We start from the raw sequence: 12,379 nt of genomic DNA, 5'->3' as shown, positions 1-12,379 counted from the left end.
TGTGGTGGCGTCCGGTATGAGCAAGTCCCCACCATCAACAACTGAACCTACTGACTCAAAGGTGAATTGTGAAAAGGGAGAGAGAGAGAGAGCAACGAGGAAAATACTGAATACCAGAGCTGACATTCTTACTGCACCTGACTTTATATCACAACTGCACCTGACTTTATATCACAACTGCACCTGACTTTATATCACAACTGCACCTGACTTTATATCACAGCTTCACCTGACTTTATATCACAACTGCACCTGGCTTTATATCACTACCTCACCTGACTTTATATCTCAACTGCACCTGGCTTTATATCACACTTCACCTGACTTTATATTGTCATAAATGACTTTGTGTCATAAAATACTTTGTGGTTCTTTTGTGGTTGAGCTGTAGTTGAGTTATATATATATATTTTAGACTTGTGGTCGAGCGGCTTTTATATCTTGTAGTAGCTTCCCCATTTGTCATGTAGTGACAGGAGAGGTAAAGAATAGTATGGGACTATTTTTATTTGTCTTGGAAATATTAACATGTCTCTCACACGGAACGAAGTATAAGTCCCGGGTAGCTACCTCCCTGTCTCGCTATCTGTCTCTCTCTCTCTCAAATTGCCAAGCCCTTCTCCCGTGACTTGTCTCTAGGATCGCTTGTCCCCTTCTCGACCTCTCTGTTCTATAGCTAACCTCCGTCTGCTCTCTTTCCTAAATTCTGGTGTAGCAGGGGTGTGTCACGTGTGTTCCTCGTGGATGGACTAGGTCTTTGTTCACGAGAGGACTGCTGACAGCTAACTGCATCATCTCCTTACTGGCCGCTGTCGTCAGCTTTCCTCAGTGTAACTTGCAAACCTCATTTCCTTTTTCCAGGCTCGCAGAGGGCTGTCTATCTATCTATTTATCTATCTATCTATTATGATTTGCAATTATAATATGTAGTCCCACATACTGCTCGGCCGCGCGAAAATGGCGTACCATCGACAGTTAATAGTCCTAACGTATTAATACATAGTATATACACATTATAATGAACTTATAAGCTAATTAAGTGAAATACATAATATTGTAAAAGTAACATAATTGTATGAATATTATATACATATATTATTCATAGTAAATAGTGATTATTCAGTAATATTACATTTTAAACAAGTTGTATACATATTTGAATAAATGTAATGACTGTTGTATAACACTTTGTATGACATGCATGTACAACAGACGTACGCATATAATTGTGCAATGGTAATACTGCTAGGTTATACATTACATAGAGTTATCACTTTAGTAATGTCTAATATTTCACCTAACTTGTATGATGATACTGGTAATACAGAATTGTGCTATAATTGTATGACTTATATTGTGTTAATGCATAATTGTGTTTGCCTTATAATTGTAGTTACATTTTGTTAATGCAACTATTACATAAGTGTCTTGGCCTTATAATTGTAGTTAAAGTTACATAAAAGTTACATCTTGTTAATGCAACTGTTAATTGGCAAAGTGTAACATAATGCAATCGTTTGTCGTTACATAATTGTTACATATCGTTTGTAGTTACATTATTGTAGTTAAAGTTACATAAAAGTTACATCTTGTTAATGCAACTGTCACAGAAATGGTACATATTGTTTGTAGTATTGTTTGTAGTTACATAATTGTAGTTAAAGTTACATAAAAGTTACATCTTGTTAATGTAACTTACATAAATGGTACATATTGTTTGTAGTTACATAATTGTAGCAAGTGTAACATAATGCAATCGTTTGTCGTTACATAATTGTTACATATCGTCTGTAGTTACATAATTGTAGTTAAAGTTACATAAAAGTTACATCTTGTTAATGTAACTTACATAAATGGTACATACTGTTTGTAGTTACATAATTATAATATGGAGTAACATAATTGTAATAATTGCAGTCCTAACATATGCTGCGGTCGATGATAGTGATGATGTGCCATGCCACTTATTTGTGGAGACAACAATTTGCTTTTTTGTTTGTAGTTTATGTGGTATTTTGGCATATGTAGTAACACTTACACTTATTTTCATTTGTTTGTTATGTGATCTTACTCTATTTCTCTTTTTTCTTTCTTACTTTTCTTTCTTTCTTTCTTTCTTTTTTTTTTTTTTTGTATGTATTGATTTTCTATAGTTTGTTTCTCTTCGCTTGTGTACGCTTTTTCCATGTTGTTCATGGTTGCATAATTACTGGCTAATTTCCTTGGGATACTTTTTTAAAGCTTAGTTTATATTGCACAGGTATTACTGAAAATGATATTATGTAGTCCCATATTTTGTTATTTTATATAAAAAATATATACACTATATACAATATTAACTATACACACTGACTTGTTGTTCACCTGTACCTATCATGGGTAATATGTGTGTCAGCACTGTGTGGAAATCATTGTCTTCACGATTGTGTTGAAGATGTTCACTCTTGCTAACGGCATTTGTGTTGGCCATTTTTTTTTTCTAGTTTACCTTGTAACTTAATTTATATGTTTCCACTAGGTAGCTTTAATTAATAAATGTTTAATGCAGTTCTTTTAATTGCTCACTGAGTAACTGTGATTGTATATTTTCTTTATTACTTTGTAGATGTAATAATGTATAGTTGTATATATGAAACACGTATTTTATGTAGGTATAAATGGTAACACTCGTTGGTAGTAAATAAATGTTATAATAAATGAATGAATATATACAGTGTAGAATATTTATTGTTGGTGATTATTTAGTGTTTGAGTTATGCAGATAACTGAAGTAAGTATGTGTATTTAAGCTGTAACTATACAGCACGTCTTATATGTTTGTGCAGAAGCTTATTGTCTATCACTGTGTATTGTATAAATGAAGTAACTATGTAACTCACTAATTTTTACCGTGGTGGGAATGGTGTGAGTGGTGGTGCAGGTGGTGTGTTGACTGACGTGGCGTCTGTTCAGCAAGCACGCATGATGACCTCAACTTCCCACACTGGTAGCTGTGGTGAGTGAATGAGTAGCGATGAGTAACTTGAGTGAAGATGAGTGAGTAATATGAGTTATGAGTCGTGTCTCACTCTTCGTTTGTTTGTTCCGTTTTTCTATGTCGATGTTTTCTCGGTCCTTTTCTTTAGTGATTTACTCGTTGTGGGATGAAGACTGCCGCTACTTGTAGGTGCGTGTAGAAGATTATACAGACGACGTAGAGTTGTTAATTGTAGTTGATTGTAGATGGTCGTAGTTCGCTGATTCGTCGTAGAAATTGCAAGATCGTATCAATATTTTGTTAAACTACTTGCAAAGCGTCGTGTGATCTCTTGACCTCTGCATCAGCATGATGATCGGGGAGACGGAGGGGGCTGGTTGGAGAGAACTGTCAGGAGCTATTTGTGAGGTGTTGGTTGTGAGAGGTATTCTTGTTTTCAATCTTGATATTTTGTAGGAATTTAATGTTGATTCGTAGACGAGGTTCATATACGTTCGCTGCTACCAAATGTCATAAATGACTTTGTGTCATAAAATACTTTGTGGTTCTTTGTGCTTGAGTTGTAGTTGAGTTATATATATATATTTTAGACTTGTGGTCGAGCGGCTTTTATATCTTGTAGTAGCTTCCCCATTTGTCATGTAGTGACAGGAGGGGTAAAGAATAGTATGGGACTATTTTTATTTGTCTTGGAAATATTAACAAGTCTCTCACACGGAACGAAGTATAAGTCCCGGGTAGCTACCTCCCTGTCTCGCTATCTGTCTCTCTCTCTCAAATTGCCAAGCCCTTCTCCCGTGACCTGTCTCTAGGATCGCTTGTCCCCTTCTCGACCTCTCTGTTCTATAGCTAACCTCCGTCTGCTCTCTTTCCTAAATTCTGGTGTAGCAGGGGTGTGTCACGTGTGTTCCTCGTGGATGGACTAGGTCTTTGTTCACGAGAGGACTGCTGACAGCTAACTGCATCATCTCCTTACTGGCCGCTGTCGTCAGCTTTCCTCAGTGTAACTTGCAAACCTCATTTCCTTTTTCCAGGCTCGCAGAGGGCTGTCTATCTGTCTATTTATCTATCTATCTGTTATGATTTGCAATTATAATATGTAGTCCCACAATATCACAACAGCACCTGGCTTTATATCACTACTTCGCCTGACTGTCACAACTCCTCCTACCTTTGTTATCTCTGTCTGCCCTTAATTCTTTACATCACACCTGTAATATACTTTACTAGAAACCAGGAATCGGCACAGACAATACCTTCATAATTAGAGAGATATGCATGCTAAATCATCAGCCCAGAAAAAGACAACTTAGTAAATAATGGCCTTGCTTTCTCTGTGAACAACTTAAAGACGGCCATAAGGGAAAAAACATCACCAGAAATCATTAGACAGACAAATTGCTCCAAGATACAGGAAGACGTTCACATTTATGGATCAGTAAAGGTTTCTGTTAGGCTATGAAGCATCTCTGGCAAGATATAGAACGTGTCAGTATATATACCAAAAACCAAGCTCTATTAGCAAAGTACAGTAAATACACCCATTGTGTCAGTATGTAAAGCGATGTGATCTGATACAATAATTTAGAATTCCCTAAGTCTAGAACCTGTTAGATATATGTATGTACAGGTAGCTGAGCATAATGATGCTTTGATAAATTTCAGTGTAAGAATTCAAACTTTACCTGTTGTAAATATAGTGCTGATCCTGCTGCAGGGTCAGTAAACTTAAGCATATCTTTCTTGTTGACTCAGGTGACATTTTATACTTTCAAGATTTAATTTCGTGGCCTAAAAAGATTCTGAGCTTTGATGTTCCACCTATTCAGTGGGTTAAGTCGTGGTCACACGGGATGTTTTCGAGCAATTCTTGCTTCCGGAATTCCTGTTTTCCTCGATATAAGGACATTCAAAAGTTTTCTGGGTGATTATTTTGGAAAGATTTGCAGACGAGTGTGTTCGTCTTTAGCCAAAAGACTTTCAGCAAATAATGGGGGGGGGGGAAATAAATGCTAATAGTATAATTAATTGAATAAACTGTAAAGTTCGTTTTTGTTTAGTCATCATAAATCATAATAATATTGTTCCAGATAAAATGCTCGAATAATTTTAAAAGCGCCGGGGTACCACACAGTGGATGTTGGTTTAGCCAGTTTTTGTTTACATCCGAGGCCGCAGCTCACTCAGGGTCACAGACTTCCTGACGTTGGTATCCAGCGTGTCAATAATGTAAAGACAACATTCAGCATATTAAGATTTGAGGGTGTGCTGAGTTATATCCACCACCTTGTGATTTCTGCCTCCTCCAAATTCAGCACTGACTAGTTGTTAATAAATAAATGTCATCACGCTCCCTTCTACCAGGCTATTTGCGAGTTGACAAATATTCTGGTAATATTCCGCTTCAGCCGTAGACCAATATAAGCATCAACATAGCCAGAGTTGCAGCATCATCGTTGGCGTTTATCATCTCTGTGCTCATGTGCGTGTCAGTAAAATTTCATGGAAAGAAACGCACATTCGTTTGACTCGCGTGGCGACACGCACTTTTTTTTTTTTTTTTGATCGGATGACTCGTGTGACCACCTTTGAAAGAATATAATTGCCTTTGCTATCGACCTTCGGATTGCTGTTGCTCGAAAATATCCCCGTTTGACCACGGTTTTTAGGGCATACCATAAAGTAATGCTTTTTTAAACTAGTCAAAGCTTCTCTCTCTCTCTCTCTCTCTCATCCCCCTAGGTGAGGAAAAACAAGACTTCTATGTTTTTCTGACCTGTCTGACGCCCTCTAATGGCTGAAATACAACAGAGGCAGTTTTCACTTTTTTTTTTTTTTTTTTTAACCTACAGACCTTGTTTACGTGGTTGTTATTGTTATTAATCTGTTTTTTTTTGTTATCGCGGTTGTTATTATCGCTGTTTTGATTGTTGTTTTTGATGTTACTCTTCACAATGTTAATGTTGTCCCTGGATTCATAAAAACAATCATCATTATCATCATCTTTATTCTCCTCTCTTCCTCGTCATCACCAGTATCACCAAAATCATCATCATCATCATCATCATCACCATCATCATTATCATCATTATCATCATCATCAATATCATCATCATCATCATCATCATCATCAATATCATCATCATCATCATCATCATCATCATCATTATCATCATCATCAACATATTCTTCTTCATTTTTATCATTATCTTCACCATCATCATCATCACCATCATCATCATCTTCACCTTCATTGTCATCTTCATCTACATTATCATCACTTTCATCATCATCACCATCATCATCATCATACCACTCATATAAAACTGGATGCATCAAGAAATAAGATGATAAAAGTACAAAGAAGTTGAAGACAAAGGAAGAAGTGGAAGTATAAGTGTAAGTGTGTGTGTGTGTGTGTGTGTGTGTGTGTGTGTGTGTGTGTGTGTGTGTGTGTGTGTGTGTGTGTGTGTGTGTATGTGTGTGTAAGATAATGCAAGTTATTACGACCCCGGGAGGTAATGGATGTTTCTTGTTACAGTGCGTGTGCCAGAGCTCCATTCTCTCTCTCTCTCTCTCTCTCTCTCTAACACACACACACACACACACACACACAAGGGTAACATACCTTTCCGATCACATAGTCGTCACATGCCATATTACCATCACATCGCATAAACTACATCACACCACCCACATTCTCTTTCACACATAAGGGTAACATAACCATCTCGGATCACATACTGACCCATGCTTCCCTCCATCACATTCCCATCACATCACATATCCATCACATCACATAACCATCACATCACATAACCATCACATCACATAACCATCACATCACATATCCGTCACATCACATAACCGTCACATCACATAACCATAACACAACACCCCCACTCTGTCTCATACAGAAAGTGCAACATAGCCTTCTTCGATCACATACTTGCCCATACGTCCCTCCATCACATGTCCATCATATCACATATGCATCACATCACATAACCATCACATCACAAAACTATAACACAACACCCCCATTCTCCCACATACAGTAAGTGCAACATAGCCTTCACCGATCACATACCCACCCATACTTCCCTCTATCACATGCCCATCACATCACATAACCACCATCACATAACCTTCTTCTTAATGGCTTCCCAAGTTGGCTCATTTGGGGCGAAGTGTTATCATGGCCGCGTCTGTGATTCATGCAAACATTTTTTCAAACTAGCTTTTGGTTGGGTGTAATGAAGGTGGAAAATTTGGGGGGGCCTTAGATTACGATTAGTTGGGCTGGTGGTGGTGAGAGAGAGAGAGAGAGAGAGAGAGAGAGAGAGAGAGAGAGAGAGAGGAATAAAAGAACAGAGTGAGAGAGGAGGGAAGAGAGAAACGGAGAGAGTAGGGAAGACAAGAAAAGGAAGAGAGAGATAAAAGAGAAAGAGAATTGGAGAGGAGGGAAGAGAGGAGAAGAAGAAAGAGGAAAGTGGAGGAGAAGAGAAGGGAAGAGAGGGAAAGGAGAGAGAAGGAAAGGATTAGAGAGGAGGGAAGAGAGGTAATAGGAGAAGAAAAGGAGGAAAGAGAGGAAAAGGAGAAAGAGGAATGAGGAGGGGAAGAGAGGAGAAAGGGAAAGAGGAGAAGAGGAGGGAAGAGAGGGAAAGGAGAGAGAAGTGGGTTAGAGAAGAGGGAAGAGAGGAGAAGGAGAGAGATGAAAGAGAAGGAGAAGAGAAGGGACGATAGGAAAAGGAGAGAGAGAGAGAGAGAGAGAGAGAGAGAGAGAGAGAGAGAGAGAGAGAGAGAGAGAGAGAGAGAGAGAGAGAGAGGAAAGAGGAGGAGAAGAGGAGGAACGAGGTATAATAGTAGTCACCTGTCTGACTCACGCACACCTTTTTACAGCAATTTTCGATTTGGCCTAATGAAGGTGGGAAGGTTTTCGGCATTAGATTCCGCTTAAGTGGAGGGAGGGGGAGAGAGAGAGAGAGAGAGAGATGAGGGAAAATGGAGAGAAATGAGGGTGTGGGGAGGAAAGTGTGGGGAAAGAGAGGTTAGAGTGAGTAAGGAGAGCGTGGGGAAGGAAGGAAGGAAGGAAGGAAGGGAGAGAGAGAGAGAGAGAGATGAGGGAAAATGGAGAGAAATGAGGGTGTGGGGAGGAAAGTGTGAGGAAAGAGAGGTTAGAGTGAGTAAGGAAAGCGTGGGGAAGAAAGGAAGGAAGGAAGAGAGAGAGAGAGAGAGAGAGAGAGAGAGAGAGAGAGAGAGAGAGAGAGAACAAAGGCGTGGGGGGTGGAAGAGCGGATGGTAAAAGAAGAGAGTAGGGAAAAGATTGGAGTGGAGAGGAGGGAAGAAATTAGAGTGAAAAATAGAGAAAGGCAGAGAAAAAGAGGGGGAGAGAGGAGAGAAAAGAAGAGCAGGGTAAGGGAGAGAGAATTAATGTTACTGTGAGGGAGAAAGAAAGTGAGAAACGCTGGGGGGGGGGGTACGGTCAAAAGGATAAGGAGGAGAGGAGAGGAGGAAAGCAAGGAAGAGGATTAGAGAGAAGGGAAGAGAAGAAAATGGAAGAGAGAGAGGAAAGAAGGGAAGAAGAGAGAAAAAAGAGAGAGAGGAGGAGAAAAAGAGAGATGGAAGAGTTATAAGTCACCACACCTCTCTGATTCATGCAAACCTTTTTTACCCTCCACCAGGCAAAGTCAGAGGAGGGTGTTGTTATTACTGGGATCAACAGGTGCCCGTCCGTAGAGTTGGGCGGCAGGGAGATTTCGTTTCCTGGCCAGATCTAAGAGAGTATTTACTATAGAGTCATGAAATTTCATATAGTTATGTGTCTTACGGGGAACTGGTGCCATTTGATGGGTAGAATATTGTCTCAAGTATTTTTTTTATAACTCAAATTAATACAGGTACGGGCTTCATGCTTTCCAGAATAATTGTGTTATATGCCTCCTGGTGCCTTTTGGTAGTTAGAATGCCATGAAATTATGTAATGTTGTGAAACTGCAAAAAATACATGACACTGATTATTATAATGCATTGTTCTATTAAAACCTTACATCTATTACACCTAGGAGGCAGAAATTGTACATGATAAATGATTATATGACTGTCTAATTATGTATGATTTAAGTTTAATGACTACCTATTACGTAATTAATAAAATGGCTGCCTAAATGAGAAAAACACGAGTCATAATTTCATCAGATCTCATACCTTCATTATAACCATAGATACACTACAGAATTTTTTAAGTTTTAATGTCTCCGTGTTATGCAGACGGGGAGGAGGAGGGGGAGGGCCGTTATGCGCTTGGTTAGGTGTGCAGGGAGGTAGGGAGTTCGTGCCTGGTCAGATGGAGGGTTGCAACAGTGTAGCTTTGCCTGTGTCCACCAGCCGCGATAGCGAAGCTGGTATTGCTTACAGTTTGTGTGTGTGTGTGTGCGTGTGTGTGTGTGTGTGTGTGTGTGTGTGTGTGTGTGTGTGTGTGTGTGTGTGTGTGTGTGTGTGTGTGTGTGTGTGTTAGCGTGATAACTTCGCAACCGCTCAAGATATCATAAAAAAGAAATTTACAGGTGTGTAGTAGGGATAAAAATCTCCTACGAGTATTGTTTTCAGTTTGTTTGTCTGTCTGTGTGTCTGTTAGCTTTATAACTTCGCAACCGCTCAAGATATCGTCATAAAATTTTACAGGTGTGTAGTAGGGATGAAAATCTCCTACGAGTTTGAAATTGGTGAAAGTAGGTCAAGGTCAAGGCCATATTCCGAGCCGCGTTAGATATGTATTGGCACGCGGCTGGTGTGATTCCCCCCTTAGGAGCCCTGTAGTTTTATCTTCCCTTTCCATTTCTTTTTTCCTTTTTTTTTTTCACATCTTTGGCTTGGATCTAATTGTGATGATGGGGAGCTTTTAGGCATGAAATTACGATTAAGTGGGGAGAGAGTGAGGAGGAGAGGGAGGAGGGAGAGAGAAGGGAGAGAGAAGAGGACTGGAGACGAAGGAGGGGGAGGAGGGAGAGATAAGGGTAGCAGAAGAGAAGGGGAGACGAAGGAGAGGGAGGAGGGAGAGAAAAGGGAAGGAGATGAGGAGGGGAGACGAAGGAGAGAGGAATGGGAGAAATAAATGGAGAGAGGGAGAAGCGAAAAGAGTGGCAAACAGAGAAGAGGAAAAATGGAAGAGAGGAGAGGGAAAAGGAGGAAGGGTGGTAGCTGAGGACGTAGTGAAAGAGAGAACTAAAGAATGAGAGAGAATGGAAAATGATGATGGAAAAGAGAAGAGAGAAGAGAAGAGTGGAAGAGAGGAGGGAAAAAAAAGTAAGAAAGGTAAGTGATAGTTGGGGAAGAATTGGAGAGAGAGAGAGAGAGAGAGAGAGAGAGAGAGAGAGAGAGAGAATATTGGAAGACCCCACGAAGCTTTCTTTCACATGTCTTCCTAAAGGTATAATGAAAGGAGCAAGTTTTTAGGCATTAGATAAAGATTAGCTGAGGATGAGAATGAGAGAGAGAGAGAGAGAGAGAGAGAGAGAAACAAGGAGTGATGGTGAAGAAAAAAAAATGAAAACAGAGAAGAAAAGAGAGAAGAATATGAGAGAAATTGATGGAGAATGAGAGAGAGAGAGAGAGAGAGAGAGAGAGAGAGAGAGAGAGAGAGAGAGGCAAAAAAGATAGTGAGAGGAGAGGAGAGACTGAGCGAGAAGGGAGAAAAGTGAAAGTGGGAGGAGAGAGAGAAAATAAAACAGAGAAGAGGAATGAGAGGTGAGAGAGGAGGAAAGAGAGGATGTGAAAAAAGAGAGAAGGAAAAAGAGGAAAGTGAAACAGAGAAGAGGAAAGAGAGGAGGGAAAAGTGAGAAGGCAGGGCGGAAAGGAGAATGGGATACCTGATCATACCTTCTTTACCCCATCCTTTGCCTCAGATATAATGGACGAAGAAAGTTTTAGGCATTAGGATTGTGATTAGTTGAGGGGAGGAGGGGTAAGGAGGGGTGGGAGGAGGAGGAAGAGGAGGAGGGAGGAGTAGGGGGAAGGGGAGAGGTAAGGGGTATGAGAGGAGAAGGAAGAGGAAGAGGGAAGACGAGAGGGAGGAGAGAGAATAATAAAAGGAGAGAAGAGAGAGAGAGAGACAGACACAGAGGTAGATATATAGAGACAGAGATAGAGGTAGATAGACAGATAGATTGAAGAGAGAGAGAGAGAGAGAGAGAGAGAGAGAGAGAGAGAGAGAGAGAGAGAGAGAGAACAGTTTACCTGGGTGGGAGTGGAGAGTGAAAGAGACGAAAAAAATGGGAAAGAAAAGAAACCTAGAGTGGTAGAGGAGGGAAGGGGTGAGTTAGGGGAGGGGAAAAAGAAATGAAAAGAAGGATACCTGGGGAGAGGGGAAGAGAGAGAGTTACAGAGAGGGGAATAAAAGAGCAAAAAGAGAGAATATCAGCTTAGGACATCAGAAAAGAGGATGAGGAATGAGAGGAGGGCTAGGGCAAGAAGAATGGAAAACTGAGCAAAAGAGAGAGAGAGAGAGAGAGAGAGAGAGAGAGAGAGAGAGAGAAGGAATGTAAAAATAATAGGGAAAAAAACATAGCATTGGTAGAGAAAGAGTACGAATGACAAATCAATAAATAAAAAGATAAGAGACAAGAGAAAAAGACACGAAAGCACCAGAAATGAAAATGAAATAAAAAAAAAAAGATAGTAGGGAGAAAATACAGTAGGAAGAAAAGATAGTGAAAAAAGATAGTTGGGAGAAAAAGTAGTAGGAAGAAGAGAAAGCAGGGAGAAAAGAAAGCAGTGAGAAAAGATAGTAGGGAGAAAAGATAGTAGGGAGAAAAGATAGTAGGGAGAAAAGATAATAGGGAGAAAAAATAGTAGGGAGAAACGAAAGCAGGGAGAAAAGAAAGCAGGGAGAATAGAAAGCAGGGAGAAAAGAAAGCAGGGATAAAAGAAGGTGACAAAGCTAAGGAGGGGAGAAAGAGCGCATAATACTAAAAAAGAAATGTAGTAGTTTGAGAAAGAAAAGTGAGAGAAGAGAATAACGGAACATGAATAAATGAAAGATGGATGGAAAGAGTTTAAGATATAGAAAAAAAATAGAAGCTTGAGTGAGACAGAAGAAAAATAAAAGAGTAAGAATATAAACAGAAGACAGGAGACACAGAATATGATAAACTAGCAGGCAAGAAACAATGGACTGAGAAAGAGCATGTGGATCATAAAAACAGAAAATTCGAGAAAGGAAACGAGAGAGAGAGAGAGAGAGAGAGAGAGAGAGAGAGAGAGAGAGAGAGAGAGAGAGAGAATACAAAGGACAGAAGGAAGGAGGGGAAAGGAAAAAAAAGAGTAACAGAGAAGAAGAATTGTATGACACAAAATAGGATGGGAATGATTGAGTGAAGCCGAGGAAAAAATGATGAGAGATAA

This window comes from Coenobita brevimanus, chromosome 43, assembly GCF_032717465.1.
Source record: "Coenobita brevimanus isolate Jiangsu-jjx chromosome 43, ASM3271746v2, whole genome shotgun sequence".
NCBI lineage: Eukaryota > Metazoa > Arthropoda > Malacostraca > Decapoda > Coenobitidae > Coenobita > Coenobita brevimanus.
Note: the sequence above shows the minus strand (reverse complement) of the source record.